At 40.4% G+C, this 17,693-nt stretch overlaps 1 protein-coding gene across 4 annotated transcripts in view; it reads right to left on the bottom strand.

The window, feature by feature from the left end:
- The window catches only part of LOC120451545 (homeotic protein antennapedia), a 103,985-nt gene extending 86,514 nt beyond the window's left edge, over nt 1-17,471 (bottom strand). For all 4 annotated transcript variants that reach the window (XM_039635327.1, XM_039635330.1, XM_039635331.1 and 1 more), the window contains exon 1: nt 16,476-17,471. The gene's annotated coding sequence lies outside the window, so the exon portion shown is untranslated. The remainder of the gene's footprint in view (nt 1-16,475) is intronic.
- Between the last annotated feature and the right edge of the window lie 222 nt (nt 17,472-17,693).

Raw genomic sequence — 17,693 nt, 5'->3', positions numbered from 1 at the left:
AAGCGCATAAATATGAAAGCATATTAAATGTGAGAGATTTACGACTGCCGCCAAAGCCTTTAATTATTTTTAAAATCATAATTACTTTTTGAAAAGGCAAATGCGTCGCACAACTCAACCACAAATAATAAACTGTTTGAATCAAATGTCAGTCAGCCAGTTGACTTCAATTTGCATAGGCAGCTAAATCATTTTGTCGTGTCTTTCGAGTGTTAGTGCAAATGTGCGCAAACAAGAGCAAACAATATTTCTCACATAAATTCACACTTTAACCAATTTGCATGCAATCTGCGGGGGTGCAACAACTTTTCCCAACTGCCACCGAACTACCACCGAACTACCACCCAACGCCCCTGTCTGGGGGGTGAAAATACGGAGAGCTCTCCGTATTTTGCGCATGATTGTCGAGGAAATGGGGAGTCCTGCGGGGGTGGCCGACTCATTTCTGCTGCATTCAGTGCGAACTTTTTGCATATTTAAATGGCTCTGGTCTGGCAGCCAGAAAACTGCACGAGTGACTGAATGAGTTTGAATGAACTCGCTGCACGGAAAAAATACAAAACCAAAACACCAGCAACCCAACACAACACAACACAGCACAAACCAAAACAAAACAAAACTCTTTGGGACTGGGGCCCACGTTGCGGCAGAGTTTTTCACTTCCCTCTTCTCTGGACATCGTCACCAGCAACAAAATCGAGAACATTTCATTTTCAACGCAACCGAAACAGAGGAGGTTTTCAGGAGGAATTGGAAAATAAATGGGGGGTTTACAAAAATATACATGCCTGGGTGTATTTTTGAAAATATATGCACCCGAATGGAAAGAAACAGAGGGCCACAGTGCCATAAAAATAGTTAATTTCTTGTAAAAGAAAGCTAATATCTTTGATTGCCAATACAGTATTGAAAAAAATGTAGAAAAAAGGTACAATTCCAAATAGATACTAGAGAAAATCATGACTGTGAAAATATTTTTACTGGTGCTTACTTCTACAAAAGACAAAACAAACTCATGCTAATTCAATGCATTTATGAATTATTTTATGACAACCTCTTTTTATTTAATATATCATAAGCCAAAGTCTTCAATTACTGTGCATACCAAGAGCAAAAACGTTAAATTCACCCGTTAGCTTTAGGACTTTCCCGTTTCATTCGCATATGCATATATATCCTTTTTAGCGAGGACAACCTACTAGCCAAGCTATAAAGCCCCTTCCTTTTCACCCCTTTTAAGCCTTCCAGGTGCAACTGCACTTTGCCATTGTACGAACTTAAATCAAAAGGTGACTAAACGAGAATTTCCTTTTTAAATTAATAAACTCGGTCGGTCGGCTGACGTTCGCTTTGGCCTAAGAACAAGTTGGTTTGCCTTAGTTTGCCGTTGGCTTTTGGCTTCTGCCCAGTCGCTTTTGCTGTTTGCCCAAAGGCGGCTCAAACTTACCCATTAACTGCGTTCATAAATTCATTTTTGATGGCAAAGTTTTCTGACGTGCACTTTTTTTGTTGGGTCGCAAAAAACTTTTTCTTCTCAGCCTGCATTCGTTTTTTATTTATTTCTAAATATATATATATTTTGATAATTGCTTGGCAAATCATTAGTGGCAGATACTTGTGAACAGAACTCACCTGAAACGAGAGCAGATAAAAGCAGTGATTTATTAATTATAATTTTTAACCAAACTATTGATTTATGCAAAAATAATAAACTACCTAATTTACGACTCTGGTTGTTCAATTAATCAAATACAATCTATGGGTAATTAAAATTCTACCAATATTCGTGTATTTCGTATATTAATAATAATCGAGTGTGTATTATTAAAGTGACATTATTTAACGAATTAATAAATTCAAATATTAAAAATTTGTTTTCTTTCCTTATCGAAAGAGGAATATTTTGAAGCGCCTACCTTCAAACAATAAATCTATAAGTTTCATATTTTTTTTTCTTATTTATTCTTTTAAACTAATATATTTGTTTAATGTATATATGTATATATTTGTTGTTTAAAAATTACAATTAGGAAGTATTTATTTAAAAATTAAGCATTTTCTCAAGGACAATTCGCATTGTATGTATTCCTTGTCTTTCGACGCAACATTTGCAGTTCGGTTCAACTACCCCAATCAGATGGTCGTAGATTGTTGGCCAGGATACCAGGATACGGGCCAGCAGGACCACACACTCGCCTGCCAGCTGATAAATATCACCCTCGGCGAAAGAGACGGCCAAATGGGGCAGAAAGAGAGAGCGCCTTGGCTTCGGTAGGGCGCTTCCAAGGAATGCCAAACGGAATGCTTCTGAAGTGAACCCGAGGGCAGTGCACATGTCCTGGGCCCAAGTGTTTTAATTATAAAAATGAGATATCGCAGGACTGCTGCGCAGACATCTTCGATATAGCTGGGTGTCCTCCAACCCTCGGCATTGTTGGCCAAACTATGCGAAACGCGTGTCAGTTGCACGAGCCTTCTGTTTGCCCCCGAGGGCAGCAAAAAACCAGCCGCGAAAACAGCCGGAAGGAAGCGCATGTTGACTGAGTCCTCGTTCTCGTCTCTCGTCCTCATTTTCTGACTCGTTACTACTATCACCATTCCCTGACTTATCGGACCCAAATACAGGCAATCTTATCACAGACAGTTTGAATGCAAAGCCCGCCAAGGAGCAACCCTGGGGTTAGGGTTCCAAATAGAAGGACTGCTCACGGAACTTCTAACTTCATCCAGCACATGGTTTTACTCACTTATGCGCTGCATTCAGGCATGGAACTGGCGATGGGTCGTTGATAGCACCCAGCAGATAATAGTACACGCAGAAAATACTTTAAAAATTTTATATTTAAAAAATGATATATTATATTTCACACAATTCGCTGACTGCACATGGCATGAATTTAAGTCCTTTTCAAAGACCTCATCTCGGAAACCTTATTAATTATAGCCAAGAAACTCATCGCTTTGTAAACTACAAAGCTACTACTACGGAAAATAAATTTAAATGAAGTTCCCAACTTTAGGCTGACGCCATTTGAATAACGACGAAAATCACAAAAGCTGAATCGCAGGACTCGGGCGAAAAGTCACCGAAAAGTAGGCAAAACGGAAGCCATAAATGAAATTAAAACAAAGAGTGGGGCCGCTAGGGTGGACCCAAAGTTCAGGGTGGGTTCGCTGGTTCTTCGGATGGATTTGGCCGTGGCCGTGGTATTTGCTGGTTCTCTAAGGACTGAAAATTAGGGTCACTGGGTGTGTGTCGCTCATTTTTTCCAAGAAGGTTTTTCGGGAAAAACATTGCGTAACACAATCGGACAAACGAGGATGGGAAGATAGCGCTGAAAGGAGGGGGGTGTGGGGATATAGCCAGAGATACGGAAAAAGCCAAAATATCTAGACCGAAAATTGGTTAGCAAGTGGAAAATGTTGCTTTGCTCGTTGGTCTTATTTTCCCTCTTATTTTGCTTGTTTTTAGTCTGCGGCGCCCATTTTTCCATTTTCTGCCGCGGCGTTGACCAAAAAAGTTGAAAAAAGTTTCCGCCTTTTTGCCAGCCCGACTTATATACATATGTATATACTCGTACATACATAAATATATATATTCTTTGTTCGGACCCATTCCGTTGGCCATATTTATATATATGTCATTCTCTGAACAACTTTTGTTGTTTGTTTTTGGTTTTTGTTTTATTTGACTGCCCGCTGTTTTTGCCATTTTTTATATTACCACGCCGTTTATCATTTCCCACTGCCAAAACACACTTCCCCAGCAACAGTCCCGCTCGCACAAAGGCTCCCACTCTGTTCGCTATGTATTTGCATATTTGGAACATTTTTGGCATTAGTTACCCAGACTTCAGCAGGTAAATAAGACGATTCTCATGCGACTTTAATTTAATTTATTAAAAGGACGCATAAGGTCGACTATGGCAGCGATTTTCCCGCTTATTTTCCCGATGGGTGGTGCGTGCCATCCTTCAGTTTGCCACTCCCCCAGAAACTCCGCCCCCGCAACCACCTAGCTAATGGAAAATCTAGCTGCCACTGAAAACGAATTCAAAGCAGGGGAAATGCCTCCAGACTGCGTTTTGTTTTCGTGTTGGGTTTACTTCGCTCTTGACATTTCCTGCTGCCAGAATCGGGCCTTCTGACTGCGAATCCGGCTCTGCTCCTTGGTTTTCCTTGGCTCCGACTTCTCTGCGTGTTTGCATTTGACACATTTAATTCCTGGCCCGGCACCACACCCCCCTAACCCACTCCCCCCTCTACTCGGCGCCTGACGCTGACATGATTTATTAATTATGAGCCAAAACATGAAACGAACTTGAGCTCTTAATATTCGACCTTTAAGCGAAGGTTTTTCGCAGAAGGTGCTGAATGGGAATGGGAGTATCTTGAATGAATATTCGGTTTCTTCAAAAATGTAAATAGCATTTTAGTCACATTACCTCGTAGTGGACCGATAGCAAGCATATACAAATCTTGTATAACTAAACCGTTTGAAATCACAATAAATAAATACTAATTCCCAAGACAGTTTTCCAACCAAAACTCATTAGGCAGCAGTGAAGAAAACAGACGTGTTTTTATTTTCACATTTTAACCAACTACTAAAAAGCGAGTGACCCGGCGGCCAAAAGTAGAGGCCAACAGAAGAGCCAGACGAGACGACAAAGAAGAATGTTTTATTTTCGAAAAATTTAATTTTGTAGAAAAACAACAAAGAGGCGAAGCCACGGAAAACGCGGGGATCAAACCGATTCAGCATAGAAAACAACTTTTTGGCGCTGCACGCGGAACGCGCCAAGCGAGATAGATGGATGGCTGTGGGGCCAAGATTTATGGTTGATCAAGAATTTCCCGTACGCTGCATGCGTTCGCGTTTTCCAACCCAAAAACTCCACCTTCCCCTTATTTTTAGATTTCCTTTTCAATTTCGTTTCGGCTTTCAGTGCGATGCACCCATCTCAGTCAGCATCTTCGTGTGTTTTCCCATTTCCCGAATTGCATCTAAGCCGGGTGCGAAGAAGAGAAATGTCTCTTGGGTGTATTCATAATATGGCCGCACCATAAATATGCCGCTTTTCCTACAAGACATCCGATGTCGGTGCAACGGGCTGCGGCCAATCGAAAATGGGAAAACAGGAGCGTTGGAGCGGAGGAGCTGAGGAGCGGAGGAAAATCAGAAAACTGGGCGTACGCCCGTCGACGCCTTGACGGATTGGACGGATGTAGCCGGCAGAGGCAGATGTAGTGGCCGTAGCTTGTAGATTCCAAGATGCAGATGGGGACGCACTGCATCAAGTGGCGATCGCTGGCAATCTGATTGCAGGCGAGTGTGCGCCTGGTTAATTGAGAAACTTGTTTCACTTGGCCGCAGCCGTTTCACGGCCTGCACGTGGCCAACGAAAATAGCAAAACTCGTTGTCACCAAAGTTGGGAGGCAGTGGATAGGGCCATTATAGTTTTTGGTACATGATATTTCAAAAGAAAGTAATAAGCTAGGGAGTCCTGGTGAACATATCTTGGTTACACACTCAAATGGCTATGTTTTAATCTTTCAACCACTCCATTTTAATCATTTATATTTTATTTATTTATTTATTCCATGTTTTATTTATTAAGTTGAATTAAACTTTTTCAACTTAACATGGAACTTTTGTAAATTATATATTTTACCATAGAGCCAGACCTTGCTCTTTGCGTTCTATGAAATGCATACAAATAAAATATTGATAATAAGTTCACTTAACTGCATTTATCGTGTTTATTACAAACTACCTTTAAGTGGTTATATTTTCTACCGATATGCCATTTATTTTAATTTCGATACTTTATAATGCTCTAAAGAGAAAAGAGTTTAACCAGTGGATAATTCAAAAATCACATATTAAAAGTCCCGAAACTGACGGGAAATGAACTCTGATATTTTTCGAGTTTAAGAAGTACATTACATCGAGTTATTTATTTTCTAGTACAAGTGCACTTTTTGGCCCATGGTGCCAATGCATTGCAATAATCTTGGTGCTTGTCTTGTGTCGCAGGAAGTGCTAAGCGGAATGTCTTAATAGTCGCGCAGGCATTGAGGGCTCTTCGAGTCCTTTGGCACACACACGTATGCAAATTACAAGAACTAAGCTAATAACACGTTCCCCAGACATCTGAAGTGGGACGAAGAAGGGCGGAGGAGCTGAGATATTTTAGTTCTCAAGAGCCGAGAAAACGGGTTCGATGCAATGTCACAATTTGAGCCCATTGGGTTGGGGATTGGCGACTGGGGATTGTGATTGGGGATCACCACCTACAGATTCGAGATCCTCCTTTTTTTTGTGGCGCAGTGAAATTCATAAAAATGCAAATAAATAAAATTGAAATTAAAAGTTGTTGTGCAACAAAGTCGAAAGGTGATAAATCAGGTGACAGAAATTAATTGAGTTATTCAACATTGGAAGCATCGGATATCAGACACCTGCAAGAGTGTGTAGATACTTGTCGTCGATGTTGTTATTGGTGGAGTCCCCAGATCCGGCTGAAGCCGCACCTCACACAAGAAATAAATAAAAGGCCGGAGAATCGGCCAGAAGAAACCGAAGCCGAGGCCGAAGACACTTTGCCAAGATTTGCTTTACTTTTTTCGTTACTTATTCACGTCCTTTTCCCATTTCCGTGGCTTGTCGCTGGCTGATTTTGGATTAATTTGTTCTGCAGCCAAGTAAATCCCCCACGCCCGTCTGCATTGCAGTCCCATTGCGTCACAAAAGGTATAAACGCCGAGGGCACGGAACCAAATCCTCGAAAAAGTGAAGTATATTTGGTGAAGTAAAGACGACAGTCACCTCTACCTGGTCGTTCTCGTTGCGATTTTGCGACTGTGCGGCAGGTTTTCGCCTTACGTTTTTTGGTTTTTTTTGGTTATTTTGGCTTTTTGCAACGGAATGATATATGAAGTATCTCATGGTATGACATTAACAGCACACACGAACATGTAGTTTTGTAATTTATTGAGTTTTCAGATATTTTGAAGGCATTAACATTGAAACAAATTATTATGATTATAAGATTTATTGCCGCCAGCCAGCGAAAACACACGAATAATCATCTCAGATGCAGATACCAGAAACCGCGGAAAGAGACGACACCGCCGAATGGACAGAGAGAAGGAACAAAACATATCTCATTTGAATGAAATGCATCGCCGTCCCCACCCGAAAACACCTTTGCCCGGCCCTCCTTGATGTCACATGCAGTTCTATCTTATCTGCAACATTCTGTCGCCTGCCCATCGTTTTTGCAATTTGATGGATTGAAGAGCATTTCGTTGGTTGTGAGAGTATTTCACACTTCTCCCTCCTCCTTTGCGAGATAATTTCAACCGAAAGTCGTTGCGAAAAAGGGTATACTAGATTCGTTGAAAACTATGTAACAGGTAGAAGAATACGTTTATTATGGATGTTTCCACAAGCATTGTATATGTTTTTTATGTTACAGTAAACCAAATCGTATATCCAAATATATAGACCATCAGGGCCATCAGACCATTTTGTACTTTTTTCTTTTGTTATCGAATTTATTTACCATGAAATAATTCTGTGTATAAGCAGAATATAAAAGAAGCATTAGCAAGTTAAACATAATCATCTTAATGAATATCAACTAAATACTTCCCTCATTCCCATAAGAACTAAATAAATGGAATAGAAGACTTCTTGGCATCCTTTTTTCATATCCATGCAAAATCAGGGCATTTCATAGATGATTTAAATGATGTCCGATTGCAGGCACTTACCACAGAACTTCTTCCCAGAACCAAGAGCCCCAGCAGACCCATTTGTTATTGCCTTATTAACATTGATAATCTCTGGACAGTGGCCAGCTAACCAAATGGCATTACCCAGACTCAACTTGGCCAACTTTGTCTGCTGGTGACCCACGCATGCGGCGAAATCAGAATTTGCCATCGAAGCGTAGACGCGACACTTTTGGCCAATTGCGATTGCAGCCCGGCCGCCAATTGCATAATTGGCTAGTTGAAATGCGCAAGTGCGAGTGGTTTTTTATTGCGGATGCACTGGCAGACGATTCAGCGGCTTCGATAAGGTAAGCGCCCTGTCTGGTTCTTGGCCAAACACTTGCAAAACTGTTAGATGTATTCAACAAAAACCTCGAAAAATGAAAGACAACTCTTCAAGTATATGGAGCATTCAAGAACAAAGGATCTTTCTGATTTCATAACTGATAATAATTTTAACAGTGCCTAAGTTCCTGATTTAATTTTCTCATAATGTATTTAACACTATTTCATATTTGAAACACTGAGAGTATTTCAATTTGTTTGAGTGTAGCACTTGCTTTTCTAGGTTCTTGAGCTCTGAGGTTGGCGGCTTTCTAATCGCGTTTATTGATTCAAAGACAGGCTACGCGGACACCTGACCGCAAATGGCTTGGGCCTGGTTTTTCTCGGGATGATGTTTGGGTGCCAATGCCGGCGGCGTTGCAACTTTGCGCCGGACTTCATAATTGCCACAAGTTGACGCGCATCGCACGTGGGGCTATGTGTTGGCATTAGACTCTTTTTTATCACACTTTTATTGCTTTTTGCGCCAAACGTCTAATGCGATTCTTCATAATTTTTACAGCTTTTTTATCGCTATTTTTCCCTGTTGTCTTCCTCCAGCCAAAATGTCTTGGTCGTGGAGTGCTGTTTGTTATTATAGCCTCGAGTTTGTGTGTTGTTGTTCGTGGGACTTTGACTAATTGCAGTGCACTTGCCACATGGAGTTGTTGCCGTTGCTGTCGCTGCTGTCAGTCAGCTTGTCCAAACAATTTGTCATCTTCTGTGTCACGTCACAAATGGGTGGTGTTTGGGGTGTGTGTGTGTGCAGGTTAATTTTTATTAGATTTTCATGGAAACCCTACTTTATAGACAAGCCAGCCATCCAGTCGTTGTGTGTCTGTGGCACACCGTTTATCACTTCCTTTGACAATTTACATGCTAATCAGGCGCTGGCTCACTTTTGAAAACAACCAAGTCTCAGGGTAAAATTGAGTCCCATAGTTCCGTAATTAAGTCGTCAAATAGAATTGAAACCTCTTTATTTAGTATTATCTTGCAGAAATAATTCACAATATATATATATTTATAATTAGATATGTTAAGTTTAGGTAATGCATTTTCTAAAAGCTTGAAAACTTTCAATTTATTATGTCCTAGGAAACTTGCAGTAAGTAATAAATATTTCGCAATTCCTTAATCTCAGCGCGATTCCTGATTTTTTTCGCCAGCCAACCCGTGGCCAATCAACTTCAGTTTCGTTCAACATTTCTCATCCCTTTTCCTTAAAGCTCAGACATCCCATCCACCAAGTATCGACCCTTGGCTAGAGGACCTCATAAAGCTTTCGGCTCGAAGGAAACCAATTTGTTCTGCCGTTTGATTTAAACGGTTTTATGGCCCGTCCTGTTGTTTTCACTCCATGTCTCAGGACTCCCTTTCGGTCTGTCTGAATGTCGGGATGTCGGGATGTCTGAATGTCTGAATGTCGACGACCACGACGCGCCCTTAAGTATGCCACTCACAGGGCGCAGAGTCCCAGAAGAACCCCTCGAAACCACCCACCCACCCAACAACTCAACCACCCGAACGGCAACCGACTTCGACCACTTGGGACTTTGGCAAATTGCAGCATATGCACGGATGATAAGGACACAGGACAAGGGACATTTCGGTTTCGCAAGACATTTGGTCAGAATTCAAATATATTTGGGTATGTGTGGGGGCTTCCGAATCACCCCTCCGTCCTCATTTTTCCCCGTTCCTCTGCGTTGGGTGCAAATGGCAGCCGTAACGGATTAATCTGTTTTAAATTATTTTTCCTTTCGCAAATTCAGGGATTTCGGTTGAGCAGGGAGAGGTGAAAAAATACAATCTCTACTTGGGTTGGCACAGAATATGAAAATTAATATATATATATACTGTGAATGTATAAATAAATATCATTCATAAAAAGTATTATCTATGGAAAGTTTGAGTTGTGTTTTTAAAGTAAATTACAAATTGTTCTTGTTTTTAGCCCCTTGTTTAATTGCATCATCGAACTTTTTCAGTGTAAAATGTGATTTTAGTAAGAAATGAAAATGTCTGGAATGGCCAAATTTTTGGGCATCTGGTTTCGATCAATTTCTGTTAGAGTGCCCTGCCCCTTTAATCCTCCAACAATGAGCGCTGTCTTTGTCACGCCAAGCTCTTGCCTTCTCCCTCTCCCTCTCCCGCACACAACCTCACACACGACGGTGTAGAGTATCTGTGTGAGGGTCTCTCGTTGCCAGACAACGCTTTGCCATCAAGATTAATTTTAGACGAGAAAAAAGGAAAGAAATAAGTCAAAATGATTAATGGGCCTTAATTTTTGTTGCTGTTGCTGCTCTCTTCTTCTTTCCTCGGCACATGCATCTGTATGGGCAGCGGATTTGCCCTCTCTTTCGCTTTCGTTTTCCCTTTCCATTTCTATCTTCCCCCCCCTAAGTCACCACCGGCCGGAGGTTTAGTTTTCGGCTATCCGAAATAGTTCCGAAAGGTTAATGCATCATTTCTGTTGTTTGCAACCATCTCCGCCATCCATCCCTGTCCCCTTCTTACGCACCAGCTGTGCGGATGCCACCATCTCTTTCACACCCCTCCTCCATCTCGCTCGCACCCCTTCAAAGACGGCCATGCATGCTGTCGGATTTTGGGAATGGGATTCGGAATGGAATTGGGATTATGGCTGCTGTTTCTGCCGCCACCTTTTATGCTGATATCTCCGATCCAGAAAGGGTATGCATGGCGTCTACTACTTCGTGTCCTCGGAATGCATTTGCAGATACGGAAATTTGTGCGCCACATAACTAAAAACTATCAGCCAATATATGTTGTGCTATTTAAGAACGTACTATTTAACTATGCTAGTATCGAACTTAGCTCATGTCTATTGTTTTCTAAGGAGTACAGTAAGGAAGTGCTATGCTCTTAAACGTAGAAAAAGTTAAGAATATAAGCCTTAAGCGAACCCCCAAATGTAATTTTGTTGCTCTTATTTGAATTAAAAATTATTAATCATACAATATAGATAAATGTTTACCCTTAAAGTATTTTTAATGTTTTTTCTTTCTTTTCATCTTTGCAATGATTGAAACCGTTATCAAAACGAAAGCACAAATATTGCGAACGGATTTTGAGTTAACCCGATTGTGTATCTGTATGTTTGGCTTCATATTCCAGTTAAGTCTTTCCAAAGGTTGTTTTTTTTTTTGGTTTTGTTTTATTTTTTTTTTGTGTGCGCTTTTAATTGTGAAATTTCCACGAAATTTTGCGAAGCGACATTCAGTGAGCTGATTCGTGTTTTCGAGGCTGACACGATTCCGCCAAAAGACGACCTGGCGACGTGGAGTTGGAGTTAAGGTGGAAGTCGGATTTGGACTTGGATTTTTTCAGGGGTCTAAGTGGCAAGACCGAGATCGGGGTTGCGGTTTGGGTCAGTGAGCAATCCGGACCGCATTTGTGTCATTTGCGACAACTTTGACATGTGTGACATTGTTTTTTCTTGGCTCTTTCGCTACATTCGTTTCCTATATATATTTCGGTTTTTTTTGTGACATTTTCGTGTTGTTTGTCGACTTTGCTTTGCGGCTTGCAGCAAACAACAAACGAATTATTTCATGTATTTTATTTGGCTTTTTTTTTGTCTCGGGGCTTTTAGAGTTTTTTTGTAAGCGAAACTGAGGCAGACTTTTGCCCATGGCTAGTTAGTTTAGATACATACTCGTAGATAGAGATACGCGTATGGGTAGATGTGAGTTCCAGCTTTGTTTGACTTGAATTTGCCGCCCAGGTTTTGAACAACATATCGCAGTTCTCCGTTTTTTCTTGGACTTTCTTGACTCATTTTTCTGTATTCCGTTCGACAGCTCGTGCTGCTTTGAACAATGAGTCGTGTATGTGCGGCATAAAGCGTTTGAAATCCAAGATGCAGATCTAAGAACAGATTGAAATATAGCGGACTCGAAAGAACAGCTTGAGAGAAATACGAAAAATCTGTAGCGTTCCTAATTGTTGGCTAAAAAATTGAGGAAAATTCCCAATTTTCAAACTGCTATTTGTCATATTTGTTTGGACATCTTCGACTGCCGGCGGCACCGCCACCCGCAGCTGAAATATGCAAATATTTTCCACATATGTAAGCATGTTTACCTCCCACTTTCTTAGGTCCCAGGACGTTTCGCTCGACTTTTCTATTATATTCCCTACCTCTCGTCGAGTTCTCATCCTGGGGAATCTGCTCAAAAAATCAAGATTTATTTCGATTTTTTATGACTTATTGACTTCTTCACACAGATAAATCACAAAATTTTCTCCATTGTGATGTGTTTGTGAAAATATTGGAAGTGAATGTGATTTATGGTGGAAGTGCACACGTGGTGGAACAATTCTCACGGTGGGCATAATTGAAGTAGAGAAAAATAAAACATAAAACGAAAATGGGATATTGTGGGTGACCTGATAAATAGCGGAGGTCGCCAAGGCTAGGTAGACGTATAATTCTAATATTTTGTTGTTCTCTTAGGGTAGCTATTTCATTCCTTACGTAACTGTTATTAACTATACATTTATGTAATTATTAATTATACATTTTAAACTATTAAGATTATGTTAAGCCGCTGACCAACTTTTTACTGACCAACTACTTACATATGTAATTAGGAAAAGTTCAAAATATTAAAATTCATGAGTTCCCACTTGGAGAAGCCTGTTCCCGCCATTCCACACCTCTGAATCCCTTGGCGCAATGCACCGAAATCTAAGCAGAATCGCCTTTGATTTATATCCACACAAACAAGAAGGCAAACATGGAACTGAACTGCATCTCGAGCACACAAAAATGATTTGATTTATTATGAATTTCGTTTTCAGTTGAAAGTAAAAATCTTGAACTGCATTTGGGGCTGAAAGGCGAAGTAAGCCTATATACGAATCGCTGGACTGTTCGATTCCAGATCGACGACAACAATGCGAGCTCATAAATAATAATTTGAGAGAGTGCCGAGCAGAACGATGTTGGACATCTAAAAAGAAGGCCGTGCCCAGCCGAGTCGACCCGCTCTAAGCTGTAAAAACAGGTAACCTTCAAGGCACAGATACAATGGTTGCAGACAGCGGGACGTGGATAAAGCCAAAAGTCATGTACTGCGACTCCAGCGGCTTAGCGTCTCGAGTTCAAAGTCAGATAAATGGACTATGGAGATGCGTTTGCCGAGATATGCGCACCAAATTGCCACTGCGAAGGACGCATATTAATTTTTATGACCGTACAAAATGACGATTGCATAACCCGGAGCCAGTGCCAGGTGACTTCGACTTCGACTTCCTAATGACCGTATGATTTCTGCTGGAAAATCCTCGATTTTACGACCCCGTAACAAGTGACAAAAAGGAAAAGTATCATAAAAATCAGCAGGTTTTCACTTTCGGTTTCGGGCTTGTGGTTCCTAGTTGTTGTTGCGTTCTCAAGGACACTTTGAGCATTAAAAAATAACATTCTTTTGCGAATTTCTGGAAGGTGTTGCGAGTTTAGGTAGTTTGTTTTTCGGGAATTTCCCATAGTTTCGTGAGTTTTCATTTCGCTTCCTGCCGCTTTCCGAGAGCGTTTTGCTTTTTCGGTGTGCGATTGGTGTTTTTTAGTTTTCGAGTTTTGAGTTTTTGCGTTCCTTGTCGCGTATCTCTTGGCCATAAATCATTGTCACCCGCTTCGGCGCAATGTCACTGCGAGCGCTTCCCGCTGGGTTTCTGGCCCCCGACCCTGGACCCTCCCCGGTTCCCTGCTCCTCACCCCGATTTTCGACCCTGTTTTCCTACCACGAACCTACAAAAACAAGTATAAAAAAGTGTTTTAGTTTAAAATATAAAATACTTAGACTTTCTCCCATTCTTTCCCTTTTCCCGTGGCCAAAACGAATTGCAGTCACTGCAAATTGCCACCCCGCAAACATTTGACCTAACATTTTTGTTTTTCAAAAAGAATTTTTCGAAGTTGCAATGGGCTAGTATATTAAAATCTAGTATATTAAAATCCCGAAAATATAAATATATGTGAAATAATTTGTATAATATTATTATTTTTTCTTATTGTTTTAGAAATATATTGGAATTCTAATATCTTTTTTAATTCATTTTAAAAAGGGATTGTTAAACATAAAAAACATTTTTGTATCCTTAACTTAAAAACATTCAGAGAAAGCAATTAAAGCCAAGTTTGTGGTCCCATTGGTAAAGCGATAAACAAATTACCCAAGGTTCATCATTTCCGGCGGCTTATCAAAATTGAGTTCTCGAGGGTCTGAAAATGCTGTGGTCCCGACCAAAGCCGAAAATAGTTTTGGTGATTTAAAATAAAAAACGCTTATTTGCCGTTTCTGGGCTTTTGTTTTTCTAGAGACCATTGTGTGAAACTTTAGTTTTTATTTGGGCGGTTTTTGTTGTATTTAAATTTACTGGGCTTGCATATGATTAATTAGCCGTTTCATGTCGCCATCTATCAATGGGGGCTTAGATATATTTTTTAATTTCAAAAGCAAGTCAAACAAGTTTTCTTTGTGGTCGGCTGTTTTTGTTGAAGCTTTTTTTGGAACTGTTTTATTAACAACAATTTCGTTTACTTTTGTTGCTTAGTTTTGTGCTTTCGGATGAATCTCAGAGGTCATGATTAATGTTTTTACAAAAGAGTTGTCGCCATTGGAGTGCTGGTGTATAAATCTTTTTGCTGCTTTGCCATGAGTGTGAACTTGATTAAGAATCCGTTTAAAAGAAAGTTACTGCTCTCGTGTTTCGATATAGTAAAGTACATTGGTAAGTAAGGAATTTTAGGGTCTATAAAAAACTGGCCAAGGAAATTTGTATCTTTGAATTAGAAAAATACGACCTCTGATGTAATTGGGAATTTTCCATACAAACCGATTATTCAACCATTGCATCAGTTTATTTTTCTGCCTGACACTGGGCCATAAATCATAAAAGTTTTGCCGGGCAAACAGAAAGGAGTATATGATTTTGTCAGCTGTGTAACATTTCCAGCTGATTAAATCGATAAATTATGAGAAAATAATTTCATTTGATGCCAACAATTTGATTGCGCAAAAATCGAAGCTGGCAAAAATGCAAATAGAAATGTGTGAACAATAAGCCAGGATAAGTTCATTAAAGCCCATTGGACAGATCGGCAGGGATTCTTGCCAAATTATGGGACAGATTTTTAAATGTTTATTAAATTACGACTTAATTCTGCACTTCGGTGAGGCGCAAGTGCAATGAGAGAGCTGGAGTGGAGAATGAGAGAAAGGTAGGAGAGACAGACAGAGAGGACGACAAATATGCAAAGGCCAGACAACTAGGACAACAACAAATTCAGCAACAACAAGGACAATGCACTGCAACAATGGACGCATAAATTTTCTATGCGGAGAACCCGAAGTGTCCTGTTGGTGCAACTGTGTGTGTGTGTGTGTTTGCGTGTGTGTCTGAGAGAGAAATGGCTGCCCTTCCCCACCATTCGGAAGTGAAACTATGTTTCCCAGGATATGTGCAATAATTCAAAAACGAATTCCAAGTTCAAAGAGCCCATTACTCGTGGCCAGTTAAGTTCGTAGCTCCGTTTTCAGTTTTCCAGCTTCAACTCCCGGGATTCCTGAAAGCATCCCACCACCCCTCTCCCACTTTGCAAATTTATGCAAATGGCTAATAAGCCTGTCAACAGTTTGCAGTTTGCAGGCCAAATGAGTGATGACCTGGCTGTAGCTTCCGAAAAACGCCCTTTGAGTTATGAAGTGTTGAATCTGAGCATGGACAAAAAACTTATACCTTGCCCAATGCACAACGAAAAACAGATGTGGTATTCTTTGTACAGATACATTAATTTCTAAGCGGCGTATAACTTCAATAGATTAAGACAGGTTTATAGAACAGTAGGATCTTTCCGCCAGCATACATATATGCTGTTATTCTAAACGGATTAGCCCATATATTCTATTTCATTGAAAAATGTTAGATAGTAATGAAAATCAAATATATTAACCATTTATTGCAAAATAATGTTTAAGGAAACAAAATTTTACTGTTTTCAAAATGATAACATAATTTTTGTGGTTGCGATCAAATGTATTATAAACATTATATAATAATTTTTATAAATTTTTAGCATTCTTTTAATGAATTAGCTTGTGGTAATAGAGAATGCCTATCCAAAATCAGTCTTGAATATTATTTTGAATCAGAAAATGTATCGGTAATAATATATTTAGTATTTAAAAGGTGTTTGTCAGTTGTCTTGTATCCCCCTTTTGAATAAAGACATTATAATTCCAATTGGCGCATAAAATTGCTCCATTAATGAATAGGTTTTGATTTCAGTGAAGAAGGAGTGGAAATTGAAAAGTCGAGCCCTGGCACTTACCTCTTAAATCCAATAACGTGCGCTTATCCTTCAATCCTGCTGGCTTTGGGTTCTCAGCTAACGGTAGCTTGCACGTGCGCCAAAATAAAAACTTTGCCCGCAGTGGAATCGAAACTTTTTCTGCTCCTTATTCTTTTCCGTTTTATATATTTCGGTTTTTATAATTTATTTTTGTTTTCTCTTGTTGTTTTGGCTGTCTACGTTCTATTTCTGTTGAATTTGCTGTGGTTTGAGTTGTAAGCTACAGCTTTTGTTTGCTGCTGGTGTGTAGATATTGCTCGATTTACGGGGGACTAGAAAACGTTGTCGTACAGATTATAGTTTTCGATGCACGGTGCGTTTTTAAGAATAGTTAAACACTTAGGTAGTAGGATTTGGCTTGATAAATTTGAACTCTAGCTCTTCATTTGCAGCACAGTCAACCCAGATTCATGAGTAGTATTGCACAATATGTGGGTGAATTTGAATTTGAATCCAGACACCTGCCAGACACTCGAACATCATAAAAAGAAACGCGCGCGAAGTCCAATTCCAATTTTTCTGGCTGTTCGTTCGTTTGGTGTTTATGCGATGGCGCCTCCGATTACAATTACGATTACGGTTACGATTACGGTTATTATAATAATAATGGGTGTTTGACGATCTGCGCAGTGCGATGGACAGTGTGCGACTGATTGCGGTTCTAATTTTTTACGATTATTGTTATGATTATTTTTACGGCCTTTATGATCTTAGCGGGCTGACAATTGGGATAAGAGAGCGGTCGCGACGGCGGAGAGCGAGCGAATACGAATGCGAATAGTTCAGTTTAGTTCAGTTCAGTTCAGTTCAGCTCCGAGAGCCCAGCCCCAAGATATAGCCGCTATAACGACCACGGAATACGGGGCACCGAACACTGGGATCCCTCTCGCACACACACACACATACAGTCGCACGTGGGCTAAGTCAACGGTACACGGACGGGTCCTCGAGTGCTTTGTTGTGTGATGTTGATTTCTTTACGACTCCTATCAAACTAAACCCATAAAGCATTCAATTCAAAGCATATACATGTGAAAATCCCAGCGAGAACTCCATATTAATCCAGCGACGTCGGCGACGCGCAGTCGGCGGCGGCAGCGCAGTATATAAATAAAGTCTTATAAGAAACTTGTGAGCGAAAGAGAGCGTTTTATTTATGTCCTTGCGTCAGCGTCAGCGTCGGACGCGACTGCGGCG

This window comes from Drosophila santomea, chromosome 3R (assembly GCF_016746245.2).
Source record: "Drosophila santomea strain STO CAGO 1482 chromosome 3R, Prin_Dsan_1.1, whole genome shotgun sequence".
NCBI lineage: Eukaryota > Metazoa > Arthropoda > Insecta > Diptera > Drosophilidae > Drosophila > Drosophila santomea.
Note: the sequence above shows the minus strand (reverse complement) of the source record. Positions and strands in the feature narration are given on the sequence as shown.